The sequence below is a fragment of the Aythya marila genome (assembly GCF_965140915.1).
Source record: "Aythya marila genome assembly, chromosome: 1".
In the NCBI taxonomy this organism is placed as follows: Eukaryota; Metazoa; Chordata; class Aves; order Anseriformes; family Anatidae; genus Aythya; species Aythya marila.
The window spans coordinates 170,322,324-170,348,784 of record NC_139042.1 but is presented as its reverse complement, the minus strand read 5'-3'; positions in this window follow the sequence as shown (position 1 = coordinate 170,348,784).

Here is a 26,461-nt window from a genome sequence, read left to right as displayed (position 1 = left end):
CATGAAAAGGGAACAAAAAGTAGGAGTCTGCCCCAGGTAGCCTGTGGTTAATTCTAGGATAAATCTGGTTCCAGACTTTGTGAGACACCTCCGACATGTTTTTTATTGAAAATGTGCTCCTTTTTCATTCAGACCAGCACTTTGAAAACATGCACTTTTCTAGCCATTTCTCACTGCACATAAATGGTAGGATATATTTAATAAGTAGCATGCTGTAGCAATGCAGGGGAAATAACTTGCTGCTTAAGACACCTTAGCAATGGCACGAGCAGAATTTACTAATCCTTTCTTTTTCAGATATTCCATTTATTCCAAAATCCCACATTCAGCTCGATTTCAGTTCACAGCTCTCCTGTGTATTAATCTCTTTCATCAGAATGGGATTTTGCCCATATGCTGGTGTGTATTTCAGAAACTGTGACAGTGGGATATGGACAAATGAAAGAGGATGCATTTGTAAGGGCAGGTAGGGTGCTTTCTGTTGTGTGAGTGACTGACCAGCCCTATCAGCTGTGGTGAAAAGGAAGCTGATGCAAACCAGAGAAATGTGAATGTGGGTTTTGAACATGACGTGTCTCCTCTCCAGACCTCTTCCTGCTGACCTTTGAGCTCAGCTGGAGTCCAGGACAGGGGCCTCCATGTCTGGCCCATGTTCTCTCAGCCCCTGCGTCCTTCCCAGCACTGCCAGGCCTCAGCTGCAGGAAACCAGCTGATCTCTGCTGTCTGAGTTTATAGACCATCTCCTACGTCTTGCAGGCCAACTTTGAAGTATTTCCAGGGCTGGAACCAAGCCTTCAACTCCTCCTTCATGGCCAGGACTGCACCTGATGTCCCCATGGTGGGAATAGCAACTGCTATTTCTGGTGTTTTCAAGTTCTTCAGCACCTGATCTGTTATAATTTCCTCCATTCTACTACATGTTCAACAGGCCCCAGTTTCTTGGACCACGATGCTTTCTTTCCTTTGGCTTCCCTCTTGGTGACCTAGCTCAATGGCAACTCCTGTGAGGAAAGTCCTCACCTTGGGACCAAAAGAGGCCACTAAGAAGAATGGAGACACGCCTGAGGCAGACAGTGCCTGCCTAATATTTATCTCAAAGCACTGTTTCCTGTGCTGGCTTTCAGAACAACAGATCTTGTCCTACAATTTCACTTTTTCTCCCACTACATGTTTTTGGGGATTTGATCACTGTCTTTCATAGCTGTTTCCTAGGTAGCTCACATATTTTACTCCAGTCTGTACTTCCCATCATGTTACACAGGTCCACCCAGAGAGCTTTACAGGCCCTGTCCACTCATGAAGTACCACCACTGCTGGACAGAGTGGAAAACAAACTCAGCAACAAGCACACAAAGGGAAGCAGCAACTGAGGCTTATTTTTAGAACAGAGATGTCAGAGGGTTTGCACATCGCAGCAGGATGCACCAAAATCTGGTATCCTAAGACACAGCCAAAACAAACATACACATGCTATAATGGAAGGCAACAGCTTAACCACGCCTGAGGGAGACCTACATGTGGGTTTGATTTACAAATTAAGGTGGACAAGCTTGTGCTAGGCCTCTCCTTTTCCTGAGAACAGAGAGGTGGTCTCAGGTTCTCCAATGCTAAGACTTTCATGTAGTCACCCTAAACAAAAATCCCAGTAGCTAAACATCTTGTGATACTTGTGTAGTCTTGCATTTCTCTGATGTTGCCTGAAGGCCATCCCTGAGCACTTCAGGCTTGGTGCGGGAGCACAAGGCTTTTGCAGGGGCTGTCCCTGCCCTCTTGATGAGCACCACAGGGGTTTCCCCGTCAGGCCAGCCGGCTGTCGCTGGCACCACCCAGCACACGTCCTGGGACAGCTGCCCCAAGGCCTCTGGGCTCCCTCTGTCGAAGCAGTGCTCATTATCCTGCCTGCGTTATGCGACACAGCATTACGCACCGAGTACTGATTACACTTGAGGGATGACTACGGGAGCCACCTCAGATACCCACCTACCCACGGGCATATCTGCCTGCTGCTGCTGTGTATACCTGTGGTGCATTTACGACACTGCAATCAGCTGGTCATAGTGTGTGGGAGCCTCCCGAGGCTGCTGTCAGCAAGCAGAGGCCAAGCAGAGCCCTGCCTTCTCCCATGGGGACACCTCTGCTTTATTCATCTAAGTGGCCTCATGGCTGTGTCTGAAACACTCAGGTTCCCAGCCCTTTGGTAGGTGCAAATATTGCCATGAGTGAGGTCCTACCAAAGGGGCAGATGCTTCTTACAGTGATATGGAACCAAAAAGAGAGGTACCACTGCATCACACCACAGGGCGTCCCCCACCCTCTGCTCTGCTTGCCCCCCAAGGAAAGCTAGCAGGCTGCCAGGCTGCCTGAGAAAGCTCTTGCTTTGCTTAGCTCTGCCCTTCAGAGCAGAATTTCTCAGCACTCTCCCCACCACCCACAACCCATAAAAGGGAAGGCCATAAATGCAAAAAGGTTTATTTTGCAAGCATCTCATTATTCTCAAGCATTTGATTGAAGCAACGTTAAAAAATATATCCCCAGTGCCTGGATTTCTTTGCTCTCTGTTGTCAACAACGTATTTTTAAAAGAAACATTCCAGGGGTTTTTCCTTGGTGTGATCGCCCTGTTTTAGAGTTACTTAAGTAGGAAAATATTTCCCTTGGACCTGATCCAAGCCCACAGAAGTCAGGCAGAGTCTCTCTATTGACTTTAAATGCACTACGGGCTAGGCTGCTGTAAACCACTAAAGCGAGTACGTTGGCGAAGACCGAGGCACAGAGGGGTTTAGTGAGACAAAAACGCAGGACCTGTGATGGTGAGCAAGGCTGACGTTGGTTACATTAGTGGCATGGAAGGAAAGCTCCTCGGACTGTGGGTATTTACGTAGTTAATGGAGGGCTGGATTGCCTAGCAATGATCTTCTTAATGCTCCAGGTGCCAGGCAGATAGGTTTTCCTGTGGGTGTGGGAGAGGGGATGAAGTGGAAGCAGTGCTGATAGTGGTAGAGGGGATGTAAGATGATGTTTCCCCTCACTGGTATCTTTGTTCTCCCTCTCCCCACCTCCACTCCACCAAATATTTCCACAGAAAGCCACCGCTGTGGTTGCATGACTGTCCATGCTGCGTGTCCCGTCCCCTTCAGCCTTTCTCCATGCGACCAGGTGCATCATGAGGCTGGGGGGGATTTTGACCCCCGGCTCTTACGGACACAATTTGGAGCTTCATATCATCCGATTGTTGGTGCTAATTAGAAAAGCAACTCTACCACTGTACACCCAAGCACTTTTAATGCAAAGGATGGCTTGTAAAACATAGCTAACATTCAGCAAGCATTTTGGTGGTTACGTTTTCTCATAATGCTCTGTCACGCTGGAAGTAATAGAAAAGCCAGACGGCTACTCTGAAGCAAGAACTCTGACAAATGCTGCTGATTAAGACTGGCTTTGATCTGGTGCTGGAAACCCATCACAGTTAAGATCTCTCCTTAAAAAAAGAGCTTATTTCATGCTTACATAAAAATGCCACATAAAAACAAATAAATTGAATCTAGCCCCTGGAATCACATCCAGCATATCTGCTTTGGAGTATACGTTTACCTCCTGAGACTTCATACAGTAATTAGATGAATGTGCCTAATTAATCACATTTCCTGTGCTGAAGAGGTTTGATGGAAAACATTTGCTTCCCTCACTTTATTAAAGCATTATTGAGTGTTGTGCTTGTCGTGTGTTCATCACCAGCCTTTTTGCCAATTAATCCTGACAAAATGAAGTTTATCAACAGCAAAGTAAGGCAGTGCTCACATAGTCGCTTTGCTGTGGCTCCGCATACATGCCTTCATGCCTCTAGGTAATTACTGGGTAATTGAGAGCAGAGTCTGTTTAACCTAAAATGAGATGTGCTAAATATAAACTATTTGCACTCTCTGATTGATACTGTTTTAATAGCCTCGGTATCATCTAGTGCTACGGACATGCAATAAATAAAGCTAATCATGCATTACATGTGTTTACTATCAATTTTAAAGTCAAAATATGATTTGCCAGCATGGTTATTAAACTTATGAAGAAATCATTGCTTATTTAGTATCATTTCCAACACACCATGCCTGATTGAAAGCATAGGCATCCAATACCAGAGGCCTGAAGATAGGATCTTAAACCTTTTCATAGGCAGTACCTGGCCTTGGACTGCAGCTCCCGAGGCTCAGCAGAGGACATGGTAGAGACCTTCCCATCACAGAGCAGAGCTGGGAAGCAAGGAGACAGGAGTGCCTTGAAATGCCATCGCCACCGCTGGTGACTTGAGCCTCCTCTGGGAATGGGACAGCTGAGGTCTGGCCCTTGCCTGCCCCTTTTCTTTCCCTGAGGCCACCAAAAGCAGCTGGGACACTCCACCTCCTGCAGAACAGTGGCCAAATAGGATGGGGCTGCCCTCTGCCAGAACTGGGAGCTATCACCAGGACACCCGAGGCAGAGCTAAGGCCAGAAAGGAGCCACTAATGCTGAGACACCAAGAATAAACCAGCTCCCACTGATTGCTTCTTAACAAGTCTGTTACTGCTGGGACACTGAGGCCATCTCTCTCAAGGTTCTTCCCTTCTGACCATCTAAAACATTAGGTCTGCACACAGACAAGTCTTAATGCATGCTAATTGTTTTTCCTATTCTACCGAATGTCCACTCCTGAGAAGCCCCTTATTGTAGAAGTAAGCTAGCTGTTGTCAGCACTTCTGCATACATAGTGATTAGGAATGGAAATGCTTATTTCCAAACAAAAATAAAATGCTTACTTACCGGTAGGCAATCAGATTTTGCTCCTCTGCCTTGCTGCAAGAAATTTGTGTTACAATTCAGGCATTTTTATTGCTGACACCTTCACAAAGTGACAGTATTGTGCAAAGCCAGATATCCTTCACCTATAAGTTTGCTTTTCCAGCAGTTACATAGAGCTACCACAGTGATAATTTATAGCCATGAAAACATTTCTCTCAATATTTATTTATTTATTTAGGTCAGAAACGACACCTAGATTTGGCTGGAAAATATTTGGCAACCGCTTGACGTTTTTGATAGAATGCTTCTGTGTGCACGATGCTGCTTCTTTCAAAAGCCGAGGTTGCTGTTGGAAGGCAACCTGGACTAGGAGTCTGTAGCCAGCTCCAGCAATGACTCCCTTATACATGCCCTGCTTTCTTTTCCTCCCCATCTTTCACAGTCTTATTCCCCAGCTGTAAAAACCTTTTCATAAAGGGGAGCACTTTTCATAGTCCAAAGAGTGGTTGAGTCTCTGCAAAAATGGAGAAAGAACTGAAGAGGGAAGACTGCAGCCTTGCCATGGAGCATTCCCATCCCTCCTGTTGCATTGCTGGGGGTAGGGCTAAAAACCTGCTAAGTCAGTTTAGATAATCATATAGCTGGGCATGCTCTGAACCTTGCAGAAACCAAGAAACAAGCAAACAAACAAACAGAAAGCCAGCCACCCTGGATAAGTTTCAGATAAGCCTCCTTTAGGATTTGGTTTTGGAGGGCTATCTGGTGCCACAGTGCTTGTGGCAACTACTGCTAAGCCAAATGAAAACTCACCTTGAATGAAAACTGAAAATGAAAATACCTTGAATAGACAAATTGCAAGAAATTGTAAGAACTGGCTACTAATGAGAATGGGAACATCATGAATGTCTGAGGTAAGACCTCAGTCCAGAGCCTTACAACCAGAGGTCCTTCTGGCTAAAACCTGGGCCTCTGGGTGATACAAGTAATAGGGGAACAAAGTACAAGCCATATCAGCCCTTTCAGCTCAGTTAGCTGTTGTTTGAAAAATAAAAAAGATAAAATCAGAAATCTCACAATTTTATTCATTTATTTTCTAAAATCCACTGGCTTCTTCATTAAATGACCATGCTAGATGTTGGGTTGGGACCATCTGCCATTTGGTACAGAAAAGGTGCAGAGAAGGGGTTGTTGGTTTGAGCTCTGGCCAAGCGAAGAACATAGGTGATCCCAAATGAAGATTGACTCAAGAAACAGCAATAACGTTACCTCCATGTGAAAAATTCTAACTCCCTTAGGGACAAGAGAAGCACATGCAGTAGCAAACAGCAAGAGAGAAGGGGAGGGTCACAGGAAGTAAATGTGGAAAATACCAGTGCAAAGGTTAGGATGAGAAAACCCTGTGATCATCTGGGATGTTATTAGTAGATGTGATAAAGAGGAACTCGCCCACTCCTTCAGGCCCCCTTGGAAGAAAGCACTGGATCATACGCCCAGAGCTATTCAGGTATCTACATGCTTGCTGTACCAAAGGAGTAGGTGTCCCTGAGCATTACAAAGTTCCTAACTGCATTCAGATTCTTGGCACCATTCCCCCATCTGATACCAGCATGGTTGTGCATGCACTTGTTCCTTCCATATCTGAAAAAATTCCTTTGCAGAAGTCCCGAGAGGTGCCAGGGGGCTGGGACGCTGCCCCCAACTCCGTCGGCACCCTGTGGAGCTGTGGGACCGGGTCTGTCCCCATGGCCACCAGACCCCATCCCCTCTGTGCAGAGCTGTCAGCAAGGGTGCCAATTAGTGCCAAGTGGAGCTTATTGAGTGCTGAGGTAGGCTTGCTGTTGTGCAATTGCTGGGAAATGAATACAGCCTGTACCTGCAGTGATTTCTCTCTCTCTTTTTTATTTTTATTTTTATTTTTATTTTTATTTTTATTTTTATTTTTATTTTTATTTTTATTTATATCTTTATCTTTATTTTTATTTTTATTTTTATTTTTATTTTTATTTTTATTTTTATTTTAAATGTATAGTACAGTGATGACAATTAAATCTTTCTTGGCACCACATTTCATTTGAAAGCTCTTTCCTTATATGCCTGCTCTGCAACCCTGTGTGAACTTCTTGATATTTCATTAGACAAATAGGCTTCATTTGCAGAAATGATGCCCTGCTGGGAAAAATCAAATGCTTGAATTACAGGTATTCTGCAGGGGGGAATCCGCCCTCAGAAAGTCAGATCAGGGTTGAGTCCTGCCTGCAGCAGCTGGTCTGCACTGCAAGAAGGATTTATTTTTAAAAGTATATTAAAAGAAAAGGCTTTTGGGTCTAGCTGGGGAATTAATCCTTGTTCAAGAAGTGCCTGAGCCATAGAAATCCTGGGAAGACCACAGCAGTGAGCACGAGTTCATCTGCGAGCATCTCCCCAGGTTCATGCCCCAGTCTTATTGCCTTCGTTTAAACCTCATGAGTGAGAGGGCTGAGGGGATTTGGGGCTCACAAAAACCCAGGCAGGGACTTCAAGGCATCTCCTGGTCTGTGTGCAGAGGACAACTCCTCCTTTCCAGGGCACTGCAGGCTTTTTGTGTTTGACCCAAGCATAGCCAGACAAACCAATAACAGAAGAGCTTGGAGGAGTGCTACCAAACCTCACCCTGCTTCCTACCTTCTTTTCCTCCCCTGATTTTGTGCTATCAGGACTCAAATTATCTTTCCACCTGGGGTGGGGTGCACCTAGCCAAAGTCAGACATTTCCAGTGGGCTCTGTCTCTCAGGTACTTACCTAAAAGGTCTCTTCAGTTAGAGGAAGCACACAGACATATGTGGGATTCACGTTATCCCAAAACAGGTCTAATACAGATGAATTGTGCCCTAAGTGTTCCTGGAATTGCTGGTTCAGACACTGTCAGCCATGCTTAAGCTTGGGTGAGAGGAACCCACAGTGAAATCCTTAACCTTTGAATCTTATCAAAGTATCTGCACTTGCTGCTGTTGTAATACCTGTAATACATATTTATGCCTGCTCCATGGTCATCCTTGGGATGTTGTGATTCTCAGGTAGCAGTGACATTATGTATGAAGGTCACAGCTTTGTTTCCTGATTAAAAATAGGAGATAAAACAAGTTAAACTTTAGTCTTCTAATACTAAGCCCCATCAAGTCCACAATCCCCCTTTTCCAATAGTAATGCAACATATTGCCATTGATGCTTACTACAAAGAAATCCAGCCCATCAGACCAAAGAGGCTAGTTGTGCTGACATGCAGAGGGGTTGGGGAGCATGAATATTCAGACCTGCAGCCTGCTGTGCTCGCTGGCCCTTTTGCAAACACAGAAACCATCAGGTCAATCCTGTCCCAGTCAGCTGAGACTGCAAACCGTTTCCAGGGTTTGGGTGCTTGATGAGCAGCCTGCTCACAGCATCTTTGCTAATTTTTATTTTTATTATTTATTTATTTATTTATTTGCTCCTCCTTCCACACACCAACACGCTGCTGCTTGTAAGGTCCAGCTGCCTCTCCAGTCCTGAGCTAGTGGAGAGCTCTGCCTGGCCACCGAGCCACTGTCACAGCCGTGTCACTGCTGTGGCTGCTGTGGCTCTTGTCCTGTGCTGGACTCTGTGCTGGAGCCATCTGTGTCTGGGTGCGTGTGTGTGTACCTGGGGCACGTGGAGGGCTCCAGATCTGCTCCATGATAATGAAGCTCCAGGGCATCCAGCCAGCACTCAGCCCAGGCAGAGCCTACAGGCACAGCCTCTCCTGGAAGTGCTGCCTGGTTAATTATGATTTCAGCCTGGTTTCCTAGAGAAATCAGTCTTCTGTGCAGACCCTGGCTGTGTAGCTTTTCACCAGTGTGCTTCAGTCCCAACCCACTGTAAATCTTTAGCCTTCCCACTGGATTAAACTGAATCTGAGAGGGGGCTGAGGGATGCCCTGGATTACAACCCATCACTGTCTCTGTCCTTCTGGCACCCATCTGTGAGCTCCCTTTTTTACAGACCCAGGCGCAAAGATCTCCAGGACTGAATTTTCCAACCATTCATCAGCTTGAGAAACCAGAGCAGCCAAAGCTCGCCCGTATCAAAGACCAAAAAGGAAGCATCCCCACCATAATCCTCACAGCGATGCCAAAAAAAACAAAATGCTGTTCCATCATGTTGTGGTTACATCCCCCTGTAAGTGTGTGATGTGTGCAACATCTGTGCATCAGTATTTTAGGTGTACAGGGATGAGAAATTAACATATTCGCTAGGCCCTGTTAGCATATTGCATGTATAATCTATATGATTTAAAGATTAGGCTGATTTGTGGTGGATTTTTTGTTTGTTTGTTTTTGTTTTTAAACCACCAACACATTGTGATTTAATTTAATTTGCTTTTCCTTTGCATAATATAATAAAACCCCTTCGTGCAATTTTAATCTTTTCCAAATTCCCTTGTCACCAGCCGAACCAGATGATATCAGAACACTTTAATAATTTTCTAAATCCTTAAAGTCAATAAATAAGTCAAACTTGAAAACACACCTCCACACCAAGCAGTTCCCTTGGAACAAGGCCACAACAGGCTCCTCGCAGATTTGATGCCCAAACTGGGTGTCTTTCAATTGCACTTGCAAATTAAGGTGAAAGTCCAAGCAGGCAGCTGTGCAGACAGGAAAAGTGGGGTTAATGGAATGGGAATTAAGGATAAAACTTCTATATTCACCTTTTTTGTCATTCTTGTTATCCTGCCAACTTACTGTATCCTCCATCCCTGTCTATGAGGGTGGTGGCTGTTCTTGGGCAAAGGATGCACAAGGTCTTGCGGTGGGCCTGTGGGCATGTCCTGCAGACGAACCAGCAGAAGGAAAAACCCATCCTGCAAGCTATGAATATAAAGGAAAAGCTGCAGCACCATAACGTCTGCCTGGGCATGCGATGGAAAAGGCAGAGGACAAAATGAGCTAATTAGATGATGTGTAAATGAACCAATACTTCATCTGCTCTTGTGTCTTGTCTGTTTGTTTAATAACCATGTTCTTGCTCTTTCTTGCTGCATCCGTGAGCCAAGAAGCTTATTTTAGGATACAATAAGCCTTTAAAGGGGACTCAGGGAAGGAGCTGGGGACCAGATGGCTGTGGGGAGGATGTCACCTAGGGCCCAGGGGGAGGGCAGGGCTCTGTCCTCCTGCACCGAGGCAAAGCGGTCAGCAAGAGCAGATCAGGAATTGCCTTGCAAATAAGCAAGTCCCATTAGGAGGCTAAAACTTCCATCACAGAGAGCTTCAATTACTTAGATCAAGCAGGATAAATATTTTCTTACGATCCAGTCAGGAGAAGCCACTTCTGGCTGCTGGGCTGGGCTGCTTCAGCGCACTGTTTGTTGAACTGTCAATCGTTATCTAAACCTAATCCTAAGAAATAAGCCATGTATTATGAATAAAGCTGGAATTAGCAGAGCATATGGGACCTAATAAACACAATATTCACAGGATTAGATATGGAATATTAAGGTCTGATCTAGCTAGCCTTCCCCATATCATCTACCTCACTAATATTTCTTTTGTTCACATGCAAAGGCCTGTTTTACAGAAGGATAATAGCTGTGGGGATAAATTACAGGTAAAGCAGCATGGAAGTGATCGAGTCTTTAAAAGATGAGTAGTAGACTTTAAATGTCTGGATTGGGGTTCTGTATCCTAACTTCCCATAAAAATAAATAAATAAATAGATTCAAGACATCCCCAATTATGACTGGAAAATTTTCCTCTGCTCTTTGGGGAGCAAACCTTGAAGTCTGAAACAGAGGACACAGACTGTAATACCACATCATCTTCTACAAAGATCTCTACCACATCATTTGCACAAAGGCGTCAGTGCTGAAGGAGAAAAAGAAAATTAAACATTTAGCTTAAACAATATTTAAATTAACACAACATTAAATAACATAAAACCCAGAATATGGCAGCACCAAGCTCTGGCATTACTGGTATTTAGATACCTGTGATAATGTGAAAAGTCCTGAGATATCTGGAGCCAAGACTGAAGGTTGAACATCTCAGGAATGAGATAGATGCGTCTTGGTCAGGAAATATGTGCATGTAAGTTGCTAACACTATTGGTGAGGTGAGGCAGGAGACATAAACATCATTCTGTCGGTCCTGACCTTCTATAGCAAACGGAGTAAAAGCATTTATCCCAGCGCCAGCCCACCCAGACAGGTGGGTGAGAAGTTCAAAGCGTGTTTGTGCTTACCTCGCCTGCCTCGGTGCTTCACACGTGTGCTCCATTGTGCGTGTCAGGGCAGAAGCACCAGGATTAGGTCTCTGCCACTGAACCAGCGATCAAGACCATTAACTCGATCTGTCATCGCTGGATGCCCTCTCCCAGCTGATCCGATTGATTTCCCGTGGATTAGCGGGATGCGTCAGATGCTGGAATAAATAACCCAGTAACCTCTCACCGGGAACGGCAGGGAGGGGACACGTTACGTGCAGCCCTCCGCGCCTCGGTCTTGTCCCTCTTACAACACGGAGCCGTGGCAGGTGCATATTGGTCCCATCCATGGTAACAGCTGCCGTCCAGACACACCGATCCATTGTCTGCATTGCTGATGGCCAGCTAAGAACAATAATCGTGCTTGCTGCACTGGGAAAATAACAGCTTTCAGGTCAGACCTTTGCTCTCAGGACCCCATGGTGTTTTAGATGTCTTTAACAGACCATAGCTCTGGCTTAATGTAGGATTTCTGGGCAGTATGAACTCCCCAGAGCTACCCTCAGAGCACCTGCTATAGGGTACCAGCAGGATTTTACCTCATATAGCCAGGCATCCTCATGCTTTGCTAGCTGGAGTGGCAAGGAAGCTGAGCATCAGACAGAACAGCGAAAAGCTGCCTTAACCCTGCCTGACCTGGCAGTATGCTTTCAGCCCCCTAAGAGATGAGATCTTTTTATTTATATATCAGCAGCCTCTTCAGCTGCAGCGGGAGGCGTATGTCTGTACCTGCCATTTCTCCCTGGCAGGAGCCAGCTCACAGCACTGCCTCTCTCCTCCCCGCTGCTCTGGAGAGAGCACGTCTGGGCTCACATGCAAGCACACAGCCCGGCGTAAGAGCAGCTAATTACTGCTGGGGATGAGCCATGGCCACGTGGGAGTGCTGGGTTTGCTCTTGCTGCTCGTGTGCCTTCCCCATGCACCAGCCCAGCCTGCACCACCCGCTGCCCCAGGTGCTGCTCTGGAGGCCCTGGGGGACCTGTGGTGACCCTGAGGGGCAGAAGGAGTGTGCCAGGCACTCGGGTATGCTGGGGACTGCCAGGGTGTGCTGATATCCACAGAGGTACTAAATACAGGAGACAACCGCGGCGCCTTGGCCAGCCTTGGGCTCCAGTTGTATGTATTTTGCTTGCACAGTTGTTGTAAACCTGAAAGTGCATGGGCAAGCCAGAAAGCCTGTGTAATGCCACAAAACAAGCTCCCAAGAAGGGAGTAACCCGTAATGTTCAAGTTCAGCCACATAAAAGCCTTCTGAGTGCAGTAACTACAGCACAAACACTTTCCTGAGGATGCTGTGGTCCCAACACCACCACCACGGGGCACAGTCTAACGCCTACACTCACAGATGCCTTGCTGTAAGTGCCAGCAGCCTTTTGGTTCACAAAAGAAAAACATTTGTGCAGGTGCCCTGTGTCACTCTGCTTGTCCAGCATGGCAGGGAGTTGTCGCCCAGACACTTGTCACCCTGCAGGATTCCTCATGTTATGCTGTGTTGGTACAGGGAGAAGATGGGACCTGCTGGAGGGGTTCTGGAGCCCATGGAAAAGCTTCTGTTAACATCCATGGACTTGTACCACTTTAATCCGAGCCCTGCTTGCCTTCAGCTGTAATGCTAACCACATAGCTCTCCCCATCACTAAGATTTATCATGCAATTTTTCACCGAGGCCTTTGTGATTTAAAGCCCGAGTGTTCGGCCAATGTTCTGTTTGACACTGAAGTGACATATCTTCTTGTTATTAACTCCACACGCAGGGCTACTCCGTGCCTGGCAGTGCAGTGCTGGACAGTATTCGGCAAGCCCCAGGCCTACGCAGGAGCTGCCTTTGAGCAGCTTTGCTGCAGCTCGACGTATCGCAGTGATTCAGGTGGAAGCACCAACTATTCATCTTTCGCAGACCACGCATAAAGCCAGATGTATAGAAAGGGGAAATGCTAATAAGCCCCAGAAGCTCTGCTCCTGAAGAGAAACCCACTTCCTAACTGCAGCGAGCTATTGATGGATGGTTTGGGTTCATCTCCAGAGGGTGCTCCAGGAGAATACTGATCTCTGGGGCTTTCAATAAGAAATGCAGTACAGCTGGGCCAATTTTCTTGTAAAGGTGCGGGAGAGTACCAGGACTGCAGCACATGAAGGATAGCAGAATAGCTTCTGCAGAATTCACTGAGCATAAAATAAAGCAGCTACACTGACTCTTAAGAAGAAAGAGAAAATATTTTGCCATGCATTTTTAATGCAATTCATCGTGGGAAAGAGATACACTGGAAGATTAAGATTATTCATGATACTTTCATTTGCCATACAGAAAGACCCACTGCCAAAAAACTGATCCACTTAAGAATCTGCCTATCAGATCATGTTCCTAGGTGTGAAGATAACAGGGTGTATTTTTCCTGGTTACCTTTCCTTTATAAATTGGATCAATGAAATGCTACAGACTCTGAAAGGTATTTAATATGGTTTTGCCCACAGATGTAGCAGCAGATCTTTGGCAGGAGAACCACTGACAGATTTAATTAGAGCTCCAATTCAAGGAAACAAATGGAATCATCTACCACAAAGTGCTGCTTGCACCCACAGGCATTACTGCAGTACTTGTGCTCAGGACTGAATAGCTTACTGATGCTGAAAAATGCCTGTGGCAGATTACTCTCGTCCATTCTCGTTCGTTACCTTGTCGATAAATTACATGGACTTGTGATATCAGAGCCTACTCCCAGATGCCTGTGTCTGGTTTAGATGCACGACTGCACTTTCCCCTCACCTGTGCAATCCATCCTGTGTCCCCTGCCATGATGGATCCTGGTTCTTCTCAGGCAAACACTGAAGGAAAAAAAAAAAAAAAAAAAAAAAAAAAAAAAAAAAAAAAAGAAGCCAAGTAATTACTTCCTCTCAGAGTGACTTTAACTGGAAAATTAAAACTTTCTTCAGAGCTACTGTCTGGGCACATACTGTCTGGGTGTAAAGTGGCCTGTCTCCTCAAAAACCCTCTTATCGTCTGCAATAAGTGCACCAGCATGGTTGATTCTCACAGGCTGTACCACTTTTAGTGCTTTTTTTTTTTTTTTTTTTTTTTTTAAATTCCTTTTGTGCACATTTCAACTCCAGCTTTGGACTAGCTGCACTGTAGCCTGTGGCTAACAGGGTCTGTCAGTCAGATTCAGGGGCTACTAATTTTGAATATTGTGGATCTCAGCATCAAGTGACCAACACGTAGGGTCAAATGTAGATTCAAATCCCCAGACCTCATTTTGGTCAGCTATGGCAAAAGGGTGGGGGCTGCCTGGCTTATCACACTGACACAAGAAGCCCTTGCTTCCAAATGTTTCAGTGGAACTTGTGCCCAGGCAAGGAATGAATTCATGGTGGATGTTGCAAGTACAGAGTGCTTCCAGTTCTGGCTGTCCTCCCCAGCTAGCTGCTGGGCAGCCCTGGGCAGCTAGCATAAAGAAATGCCATGAGCCAGATTCCCCTGAGTGCAGTTCTGGCTTTATGGCTGACACTGGAGTTTCAACATCATAAATGCAAAGACACCCCCCCCCCCAAGAACAAGGTCCTACAAATCTATATATACTCTGCACAGCCTAGACTGGTGTAAACACTGTTTTAATGGTTTGAATTCTCATCTAAGAAACAGTAAAAAAAAATGTTACAATGGAAATTACCACTGTTGATTATCTTCCTAGTAATATATGAATGCATGGCCATGCTATTATATACTGTATACATATAGTGCATATGTAATATAACATACTACATATGCTATGTATAATCCCCTTATTCAGAGCTAACAGTGTGCACAATAGTGTACAAAATGCATCTCGTAGCCATTAGGTTCAGTTTTGCTTGACATTGTAGGCATGTGGCATGATTGTCAGGGCTCCCTTTATAGTCAGTGAAGAGAAATAGACTTTTCTGGGGTCCCTTTCATCTTGCCCTAAAGAAGACCACAAAAGTAGGCCAAGCAGACTGCACCCTAGAAAGTGCCTCTCTCTTCTTGGACTGTAAAGGGAACCCAGGGTGACTGCAGTAAAGAGGTCAAAGTCTGAGTTACAGGATTAAAAATAGAGGAGCTAAATTCCACCCATGCGGTTCAGATAAGGGAGGCAAAGTGAAGCAAGTCAGAAGATATTTGATGAGTTCAGTCTGGTCAGTTATTTTCTAAAATCGCTGTGATTTCACAGTGCTGTCTGTTAGTAACAGGATACCTAGGGTCCTAAATATGGGGAAAACAAAACAAAACCAAAAACAAACAAAAAAACAAAAACAAACCACTTTAATTAGCCATTGATACAGCAGAACTTAGATCTGTGGAGATCAGAGCCCCTTTGTGCCAGACACTACACTGGGAGACAACACTGTCCTGGTAAGTATGTAGGCTCAAGAACTGGAGATGGGAAGAAACAGAGAGGGAAGTCACTCACTCATTAATTTTTCCATGAGAAGTTGGTGCAAAATTGCACTAGTTGATGCAGAAAAACTGGGTGGAGGTGTGCAAGAAACGTATTAAAATTTTTCTGACTGCCCTAACCTGCACCTGGTAAGTCACAGGAAGGATTTGTCCTCTAGGAAGTGAAATTCTCAAGGCTTCCTGAGGCAGGAACAAAACAAGTCTCTGTAACTGTGCCATGAGACTGCACTGGAGGCAATGTGGCCACTTGTGGCAGAAAGGCATGAGACTGATCTGAGCAGGAGCTGTGGCAGGAGAAAAGCCTGGTGAGCAGTATGGAAGAAAACCCCAAGGGCAGTGAGGGGCAGGGTTCTGGGACCGCGCTCATGCTTTAAGGATGGGGCAGGCACAACAGCAGAGTGTAAATAGACCTGAGGTTGGCTGAAAACAAGTAGGCTCGATGAACCTGATGCAGATGCCTCTGGGAGCCTGAAGGGATTTACAAGTGTGATGTGGTCAGACCAATTTGAAGCTGAAGCAGTTTTGGTAGTAGCGCTTTGGGCTGGAGAAGAGCAAAGGAAAGAAGTTGCAGAAGGAGGAGTATGGCACAAGGATAAAACTGTGGCCCTCGGCAGGGAGAGGTGCTTGAAGGTGGACAGCAGGTTGAACATGAATTAGCCACATGCCCTTGCCTCTAAAAAGGCTAATGTGTCCTGGGCTGCATTAGGCACAGTATCACCACAGGTCAGGGGAGGTGATCCTTCTCCTATACACAGCACTGGTGAGGTCCCACCTGCAGTGCTGGGTCCAGTTCTGGGCCTCCCAGTACAGCAGAGATGTGGGCATACTGGTGAGAGGTGGTGAGGGCCTGGAGCACCTCCCCTGTGAGGGGAGGCAGAGGGCTGGGCCTGGTCAGCCTGGAGAAGAGGAGGCTCAGGGAGGATCTTAAAAATACTTGTAAGAGACTACGAATACTTGAAGGGAGGGTGCAAATACAGAACCGGGCTCATTTCAGCAGTGCCCAGTGCCAGGACAAGAGGCAAAGGGCGTAACAGGAACACAGGAGGTTTTGTCTGCATATCAGGAAGCACCGCTTCGCTGTGGGGGTGACAGCACAGGAACAGGCTGCTAAGAGAGGTTGTGGAGATCTTCAAAAGCTCCCTGGACATGGTCCTGGGCAGCCTGCTCTGGGTGGCCCTGCTTGAGCAAGGAATTGGACCAGATGGGCTGCAGAGGTGCCTGGCAGCCTCAGCCCTTCTGTGCTTCTGTGGTGGGCTGTGGTGCCATGTGGCTGCAGGCTCCATCCTGTGGCACGACCCTGGCACCCCTGACATACCTGCTGCCACCAGGATGGACCAGCACCCAGCCTTGATGCCCTGGGACTGCCCTCCCAGTGAGCCTGCTGGGTGCAGTCTGCACTTGAGCAACTGCTTAGAAATACAAATAAATAGAACAATGTTGGTGGGGCAAGCTCCAGGACACCCCCATGGCAAGAGCCCTGTCTAGAAAAAGCACACTGATAGACCCATATGTAGCTATGGAAATTCAGTGGTGGTATCTCACATCCTGAGTGAACACTGTCATTGCTAATATTGCAATAATAGAGGGACATTAACAGTGTTTCTTAGCAGGACCGTGTATTTACATGGCTGAGAGTGAAATGAAATAAATGGGATTTGTTGTAAATATGTAAATATTTTTAGTCTTGTTTCAGTGAGGAAAAAAGGTGAAAACCTAGAATTCAACCCAAGTTGTAATTTCGTATTTTCAATTTTGCTATTAAGTTGCAGAACAAAAAAAAAAAAAAAAAATGTTATTTGCATGCACAACCCTAAATTCCACCCTCCGTATGTTGCAGAGAAAGTATAGCTTCAGAGCAGCTTGTCTGATCTCTCTTCAGTCCCCATCAGATGCTGGCTGCTTGGATTAGGGTCTCCTGCTATGTGGGAGGTGACTAATTGTCCTTCATTTATTTGGCAAGGAGGCTTTTATTGTTATTTGGAGTTGCCATCTGTCCACCTTGGAGAAGAGTCCCAGAAGATTTTAATTCTCAGTGATATAGCTTCAGGTGTCTCTCTAAAGGGCAAAGATTGGCCTACTTTCATCTCAGTGCTATGCAGAGGCTTCTCCATCAGACAAGTTCTGAGTGAAAGACTCACCCTGAATGGCTTGATCACGCTTCACCTCCTCTGCGAAGGGGCTGTGTGAAAGAGGGAATCAGTCAGTCAGATGGCCAAATTTAGAAATTCTGACAAATTTAGTTTTAGGTCAGCTGCTTCTTTTTTTTTTTTTTCTTTTTGATTTTTTTTTCTTCAGCTTCTTATTCCTCTCCCTTTAAGCTCTTTTTTTTTTTTTTTTTTTTTTTTTTTTAAATGACTGACTGATAATCACACCAAACTTTTTCAACTTTTTCTTTTGAAATGAGAATTTGACACTTCTTTTTGAAGATGTCTAAGTGAGGCATTCAGACTTACTGGAAATCTCTCTCTCTTTTTTTTTTTTTTCCTCCAGTCAAGAACAAACAGGAAGCAAATCCATGAACAACACCAATTCCAACATAAAAAGCATTTTCCAGCCAGCATTGCACCTACATATGCACACACAAAGTCAAGCGAATCCCAAAGCTGTTACTCTGTATGAGACATATTTTCCTTCTGTCACTTCTGCATGAATGATTGCGTGCATGATTTTTTTTTTCTTTTGTACTCAGGGATAATAATTAGAAATAGCCTTCATTTGCATGCTTTGTGACCTTTGCAGTCAGGACTGCAGTGAGCAGGGATGTGGTTTAGAGCAACTGCTGCACACACCCAGTGTTTGTGATTTACAGGCATTTGTGCAGAGCGAAACCTGCAGGGCTGGTTAGCTCAGCCTGCCTGGCTCTCTCTGATCGCTGTAACCAGCACCAGCACCACCTAGCCAAGCAGAATAAATTCCAAATTAAAAAAAAAAAAAAAATCGATTCTAATCATCGATTTAGAGCTGGCCCAGGCTGGAAGTGGCCCAGAAGCTGCCACCACCCGACAGCTGTTCCTGGCACAGAGAGCAGGGTGAGCAGTGCCAGCAGCGCAGATGGACCCGCAGTGGCCCTGCAGGGACACGGCCAGACCCCAACTTCTCGCCCTGGCCTGTGCCCCCTGGAGCATCCCAGCAGGGCTGCACAGCTACAGCTGCACATGGCTTGACCCATGAAGACACAATCAGCACATACCAGCGCAGGACTGAAAAGATCTGGGGCATGGAAAAGGTTGACTGCATTTCCCGATAAAGCTTCAACTGGGGCAAACTGGGAAGAAGTGGGATCACTGGCAAAATCCTGGCTGACTTAAATACATCTGTTCAACCACAACCTTTAAAAATGGATTTTGGATGAAGTCAGGCAACCTCAGCAAACTGCCTGCCACAGAATGAAAAGTCTGGAAGCACCTCTGTGCTCCTACAACACAGACCCAGGGCAGCACAGCCTCATCATGCCAGCCCATCACAGCCACCCCTGGGCACCAGCAGCACCCAGCTGCTGCCACGTGCAATAGCCTCTGAGGGCTACTCACAGGAGGATTTTGTATTTGCACAGTGTTGAGGAAAGTGTTATAAATGCTTTTCAATGAGCAGCTGGAATGGCATCCACTTGAGGTCTGCTTATTTTCTCTCTTGGTCTTTTGGAGAGTTATATGGGAATTTAATATTACCCATGACACCTGGCAGTGTTAAGCACATTCACATTTTATTCAGGGTCGATCACAGAGTTTGCAGGGGCCCAAGGAAGAGCTCCAGGCTGCCAGGAGTGAGAGAGTTCAGCCAGATCCTGGGTCAGAGCCAAAAAGAAAGCTCAAGCTCATGAAACACCAAATCGGTGCAGAGCTTTGAGCTCCTTCCAGAGCATGAGCCTTAATGCAATCACTTATTTTGCTTTCATTTCCAACTGCCCTGCCCGCTGTCATACAGATCACTTGGAGGAACAGCATCTGAGAAGTGGCGTCCTAAATAAACTCAATAGCACGTCTTCCACCTTAACAGCACTGGGGGTGTTGTACTATTCCTCGTGCTTTAGCAACACTCTTATTATAAAGACATTTACTTGGTTCCCTGGAGAGAACATGATCAAGTTTTACTCTGAGATACTCAGTAAATGTGACAGTGCTAAATGGAAGGGTTTTCAGGCAAGAATAAAGCCAGCTTTAAGCACAGCAGAAGGAGAGAGAACAAATTTATTACTACAGCTGATCACATATGCTGTCTCAGGAGATGATATGAAAGACACGGAACATCATTTGCACTAATTAGAAGAACAGTGTCACCCCAATGTATAAATATTTTAGATTTCAACACATGTACTGTAGAGGTCATCAGCAGCAGGCCTGAAGAGAGGAGCATACCGCGAGCAGAAGCAGCTGTTTGCACTCTGGTATTCCCTATGGATAACATACACGACACTGACGGATCAAGCACCCTTCAGGGAGACCTTTTGAAAACAATTTGAAAGGCAGAAGGTGAGAAGAAGGGAATGAGCTCTAAAGCAGTGAATGAGCTCAGTGGAGAAAGCTCGCTGTTACCTGGGAGCATGTAAGGGTCAGAAGGGGTTACTGAGGCTGTCCTATAGCAGATACACTTCAAGGAATGGGAAATTAACGTGCTCCTTGGCATCTCCCACCTCTCATTATTCCTGCCTGTTGCTGCTTACAGCTGCCTGTTTCAGGTTTCCCCTTGGTGCAGCCTGTTCCGTATTTTCAATTTCCCTTCTATAAAGCGCTTCTATCCGGCTTGCTTAGCACCACTTCTCACCTAAACACCAGTCACTAACCCCTCTTTCTGAATGGTCTGTTTGGTAATTGATAGGGCTGCACCTGTAAAAAGAGCTTCTCCCTGCCTATGACAGAGGCGGCTAATTCAGGACAATTGTCATCTGCTTAATGGAAATTTCACTAGGCTCTGCAGGAACCTGTGCTGGTCTCTGGGGATTACAGTTGCTACTATTATTTTCTGCTGGAAGACCAATCTGCAAAGACTAATTTTAAATGGATTACTCGTGTTTTACAATCTGATTTCCAGTTGAAACTAATAGGAAAGAACTTGCACAGCTCTCAGCTGGAATTTCCTGAGAGACACTCGACTTTGTCAACTCTAGAGACAGTTTCCAGCTAATCCTGTAGAGTGGATTTGATTTTACAGAGATTTGCTGAGCAAAATAGAGGGTAGATGCAAAAGGTCAAGTTTTGCCACACACATTTCCCTGTTACACCATTTCCCCAGAGGACAGCATCATCCCCTGCCTGAGCTCCTGCCTCCAGCTGAGCCTGGAGCTCCATAGAAAACAATACACGAAACTCGGGGGGAGAGGAAAGTAGTTCATAATAGGAGGGAAACATCAGTACCAGACTAAACAAATTGCTCACTCAGTCTCTACAGCTGCCTTGGCTGTATTCTTTACAAGGCAGGTTGTTCATTAGCAGCGTTGGCTCAACAAAACTTCCTAAAGACGCTGGTGCTGAAGGTGCATGGTGAGAACATCGAGCTTCCAGCCCGCTGCCCTGTCCTGCCAGCAGCACTTGTGCAGCAGGCAGGGAGAGTTTTCTAAAGCAACACTTGCTGAATGTGCATGGAGGCTACTGGTGCATCCAGAGAGCTCAGTGCTTATCTGGTAGTGAGCTGCATCCCCCAGGCATTACACTGCGCTGAATTCCTCTTCCTTCTCTTCCTTCAGCCTTATTCATTACAGCACAGGCACCAGAGATCAGCCCCAACTACAGTGAGCTGTGGCTATTCTTATCTTTTTAATAGTACATGTGGAGATCAGGTTATTCCCTTTCTCTTTGCTGCAACTGATGGAAAATCTTCTGTTCTCTAAAGTAAAAGGAACAGCAAAACAAAATAAAACAAAACCAGCTTTTCTCTGTGCCCCTTTTACCTCCTACAAATTGCAAGGAAAAAATATAACTATTAATACCTTTCCTTATAGGCATAGGCTTGCTTTGCAAACGGGGTGGCTCAAGCATATGCCACTCACCTCTGCTGACAGCAACTTGAGAAACAGCAGTAATCTGACCGCTTCTTGTAATGTGAAATTAGGTTGTTTGGGCTGGATGAGAGCAGATTTTTTTCAAATCTACCTCAGTTGTTACTGTTTTGTGTTCTTTGAGATGGCCACAAATGGTCTGATTGTTTATTTTTCCAGACTGGTGACTTGCTGTCTCTTGAGTAGGCAGCAGGGTTGCCCCCTTTCAGTGTCATGGAAGTTCACTGCTCAGCCACAGCTCTTTTATAATGAAAGAAAACAGCTTTAGTATCATCTCAGCCACATCCTTCAGCCTGCTGGGTGGATTTCACCAGGTACAGCCAATCTGCACACACCTAGATTACCCAATTACTTTCTAACCTCCCATTTTCCTTTTCCAATGGGAGTTTTTGTACTTTGTCACCAGTGTTAATTGAATCAGTCACTTTAACAGGTGATCTCTTATTTTTTCTTGCATTTTACCCTCCTCAGAATACTGCCAAAGCATCAACACTGTATTCCAGCAGTCTAACACGTAGCTCTCTAATCTGCACAGTGTCCCAGATTTCAGTGCTTAGCTGAAATATAACGATACATCAGTGATTTGAACTAGGAGCCTTGGACATCTGTCTTGAAGCTAAACTTAACACCTGAGGCTCCCTGCCTTCCTGCATGCCTTCAGGAGTCTGTGGAGTGTGGGATGGCTGGCCAGTGAGTTCACAAGAGGCCACACTGGCAGCTTCTATCTGAAGCAGCCTGCCAGGGTCCAACAATGAAGCGCATCTAAGACTTTCTATATTTAAGCCCTGAAGAAATCCAAATGTACATCATTTTCTTTGTCAGGGACAATCCATGTGCAGTTTTTCTGCTGACCTTCCCCATGGCAAGGGCTGCCTGCAGAGGACACACGGTGCTTTTCTGTGCGCAGTACAAGAAGTTCATCTCCTGGCCATAGACTATCTTTGAACCTTGAGTCCTCCATGCCATAAAGATCCCTGGAAAGACTGTTTAATTATTAGAGTTCTGTAATTTCCCCTCGTGACCATACATTATTATCTTGCAATTGTCTGGTACCTTCAGATTGTTAATACTTGAAAAAAAAACATCCAAAATATCATCCAGATATCACCGCTGTGTTCCTTATTATCAGCAGTAGTGCTTTATCTGACTTACTTGCACTGTATGGCCAAAAGCCTTGATCTTAACCAGGATCCCCTGCTTCAGATTGCATATAAACAAACAAACAAACAAAAACCAAACCCACCAGCACCAACAAAAAAACCTGAGCAGGTATCATTTTGCCCATACTGGGGCTTTTAAAAAATAGTGAAGAAGGAGAGTATGCGGCAAAGGTGGAGCAGACAGAGAAATGGCAAAGGATAACTGTTTGTATAAATTACTATAGGCACAAGGTGTGGCTCCTAATTATTTGAAAACCTTTAAAAGCATTGGTGAAAAGGTGATCTGAGCTATTGCTGATTTCTGTTAGTGGATTCTCCTTTAATTATTTACAGCAGTGAATTGGATATAATATGGGAGGCTAGTAGCCATCTGGGTTGGGCTCTTGGTGTGATAACTGTAACAAAGCCACAGGGACCTTTGTAGGGACAGCCAGACAAAAGGGCCCTCATGACTGGCAGCTGATTTAGAATAGAGATGGCAGGTGCAGAAGGAAAACAGCTGAGGAACACGAGCAGGTAAGGAGAAAGGAGCAGAATAGTGGAGTATCTCCGTGGTATGATCAAGGTGCACCATTTGGTGCATGGGCTAGTTTGGAAGTCAGATATACAGTTGCTTATTACCCTGGGCTCCCTGGTTATTGTGTTTTAAGAGGGCAGAACTACATCCCAGTAATCAAGCTGTAACAAAATGCACCCCTGTTGCCAAAAGGGAGTGTCTGTTCTGATGGCAGGGCTGCTTTGGAGGCAACAGGAATAAGTCAATTTATTCATTGTGGCTTTTTTGAAGATATGGGAAATCATCAGTTATGAGGGGGTCGTATCTGCATGTTCTAGGTTAAGAGAGCTGATTTGGTTTTGAATAGATTTGCATTTCTTCTTCTGGCTTTTGTAGCTAAAGAGTTGTGGTATAAGCTCCTAATAAGTAATCTTGGGCAAGTTCTAGTCTGCCTTGGGATTTTGGCCAGTGAAAAGTGATAATGATCATGATATCAATTGTTTCTTCACAAGGGATTTTGTACGGAAACCTTGATGCTCGTGAATTAAGATCCAGTGGAGACAAATCTCAAGACTGTGCAGCCAAGGGAAAAACACAAGCTGTTTCCCCAGTGCAGTCATCCCTTTAGAGATCGGCATTTTAACATTAAGTCATTTCTTGTTTCTGAAATAGCAGATACTTTTTGGGCAGCATTCCTGCAATCCAGGGAAAGGAAGAGGTTGTTGCCAGTATTCAAGCTGAATTAAAATGGGATTGGCACAAAAGTTAGGTTGAAATGACCTATGCAGATAACTCAACTTGGCAGAGACTAAGGCGCTGTTTATAGTCGCATTAAGAAGCGTGAGAATGCAGGGGTGGAGCTCCTCCGTGGGTTTGTGAAGATGTGGGAGAGAGAAAGAAAGAAAGAAACGCAAGAGAAGGAGACTTGCCTCTTGCCAGCCTCAGGCAAGGAGTCAAGCTTGTGAGCGAGCAGCCTAAAGGAGGACAGAACTGCTGAGAAACACCCAGCCTAGCCTCCTGCACAAAGAAATGCTCATCTGTGTTCCCCCTTCTTTCCCACAGCACAGCAACGCCTGTGAAAAATTACAGCACGTTGGCCAAGGCACAACAATTTTAAAGCTGCATTGAACACACTTGTAGTATATTCAGCTGGTCTCTTTTTCCACTGCATAGTGAGTGTTCCTAAAAGCCTGGGACCCCAGAAGCATCTGCATTATTTTTGTTTGAAGTCCATATTTTGAAGAATAATTTATTATTAAAATGTATCTTGCCTGCACCAGTAGGGTTTGGAACCTCCCTGGGCTGCCCACAGGTATGAAAAGCCAAACCTTGACTCAGTGTAAGAATTGAGAGAGATATGACGTGGAAGGCGTTTGGAAAAAACTGCTTCAGCCAAGTCTGTACAATGCAAACACAGAGATTCACATGCAAAAGTGTAATTTTCCTCCAATAAAGATTTGACACAGGCAGATTAAACTGGTGTGTCCTGCCAATATCTCAAGCAAGCGTGCTAGCGTGTCCTGTGGAAGCAAGCAAGAAAGAAGGGGGACTGCAGTGGTTTCCACGTGTGAGGGTATACGTGCACATGAGCACAGGAAAGTACAACACATGCATGTAAATACAGACATACACATCTATACATGATGGCAAAATCAAGGAGCTTTAACATACTGGAAAGAGAGGAGAGGGAAATCTAGCAGGCATCGTACTGAGGGATGATGGGGTTGGCAAGACGTGCAAGGAAGATGATATTAACACGCGTGGTTTGTATGAGTCAGACAAGGATAACAGAGGTATTACAGTACAGAAAAGCTGAGGCCACTGAACTCCTGCTAGTGAAGATTACAGTTCAGCTGCCCACCTTTCCCTCCTCCCTGATTTATTTTTGTTAAAAGAACCAGGCGAATCCTGTGGGGAGGAGTGGGGTAACGGGAAGCCTTGTCGTTTTCTCTCCAAAGCCATGGTGCAGCAGCAACATGGATGGCTGTGGTAAAAAAGGAGGAGGGCAAAAATGTAGAGAGGAACAGATGTGATGAGGGAAGAGGAGTGAAGAAGGTGTGAGAAAAGCAGAGGGAATGTGGAATGTCAATGTAAGAGAGAGAGGAGGACACTTACAGCTGTGAAGGCAGAGATTTCTGTGACTGGAGAACACAGTCTTTGAAAGATGAAAGGCAGAAACTCTCAAAACTGGAGTGGGAGCGGTACCTAAGGAATTAGGTGAGTATCACCCAATGGCCTGGGATGAAACGGCAAGTCAAAGACCATAAGCACATGGTTAACAGGTAGTGGGGATGTCTTGGTGGATGCTGAAGCCTCTGAGGCCAGAGATTGTGATAGAAGTGACACCAGAGAAAGAAACAGAGGAGCTGACATGATCCTGTAGAGTCAGTATTTTTGTGATTTATTTCTAGATGCACCTCGCCCATACTACTTTAAAAATAGAGTAAGTTTTAAACACTGAGAAAAAAATAAATAAATCTCAAGTCTCAATCTATCATATCAGGGGCCTAAAATTCAAATCACTAGCTGATATCTCAAGGTCAGGCCAAACTGGTAATTCCAGGCATTCAGGGATGCAAAAAACAATGGCTCACATGAATATTATGCTTCATTTTGGTTACACCTGTACATTTAAAATATATATTTTTTTACCTTTAAAACTACACTATTATGCTTTATACTTGTACATTTAAAGCAACTATGCATGGAGCCATTCAAAACATTTTGCAGGTCTAGGATCTTAAACAAACATGCAACCCTGGAATAAGTAGATCTGGTGAATATTCAGAGTCTGCCTTGCTTCTCAGATGGCTACCAAGGAAAAGCGTCTGTAAAATCAATGGAATTACACCAGTGTAAAATAGGTGTGAGTGAAAGGAGAGTCAGTTCTTGACGTCAGCAGAGGAGGGTTGTAAACAGGGTGTCAACACGTTTCCTCCCGATGCTGATCCGAAGTCCTTGTTAACACAGTGTGATGACACTTGAATTGTCATGAAGCCGTGTTACTCATTTTCAGCAGAGGACAGATCCATCAAGATTGAAGACAGGATGAAAGTAGAACTGTATCTGCTTATAATCATGCATGACCAGCTGCTCTGAAGCAGTAACTGCTTTGTGCTTGGAGGCCATGCATAGAGGTGATGAATGTGTATAGCTGCCCACAACGGGAGCACATTTATGTATTGAGCACAGGCTAAGAGCCTGGAGACCTGTCTGTTACAAAATTAAGATTATAACAGGGAAATGGCTGATACCTTTACACTTATGTATACAGAACTGTTAGAAGTATTTATAAGATATTTCTTATAAGATAAGATAATAGGACTGTAAGTGTAAATGAAACAAAATGTCCCAGATAACATGCCCCAGAAAACCTACCTC